Below are 323 nucleotides of genomic sequence, written 5' to 3'. Positions count from 1 at the left end.
GGAATGCCTGTCCCAGCTTTCTTGGAGCCGGGAGGGAGCAGTCTGGTGGGTGTCCCAAGACCCCTGCCCCACAGAGCAGGCTGACCCCCAAGGGGGATGCTGATGCTGGGCGCTGACCATGCCAGGGCTCCCTGCGTGAGGCTTGCGGAGATCCCAGGACGCCGGTGGCCGGGGTGCCGTCGCAGGTACAGAAAAATGTTAAGGAGAAATGCCTCACTCATTTCTGAGTCACAGCTGACAGCCCCTGATCCCTCCCTCTGTCCGCGGGCTGGAGAAGTCTCCTCCTCACCCTTACCCTCCTGCCTGCTCTCCCTCCCACGGAA

Source organism: Nyctibius grandis, chromosome 9 (assembly GCF_013368605.1).
Source record: "Nyctibius grandis isolate bNycGra1 chromosome 9, bNycGra1.pri, whole genome shotgun sequence".
NCBI lineage: Eukaryota > Metazoa > Chordata > Aves > Nyctibiiformes > Nyctibiidae > Nyctibius > Nyctibius grandis.
This window is presented reverse-complemented; position numbering follows the sequence as displayed.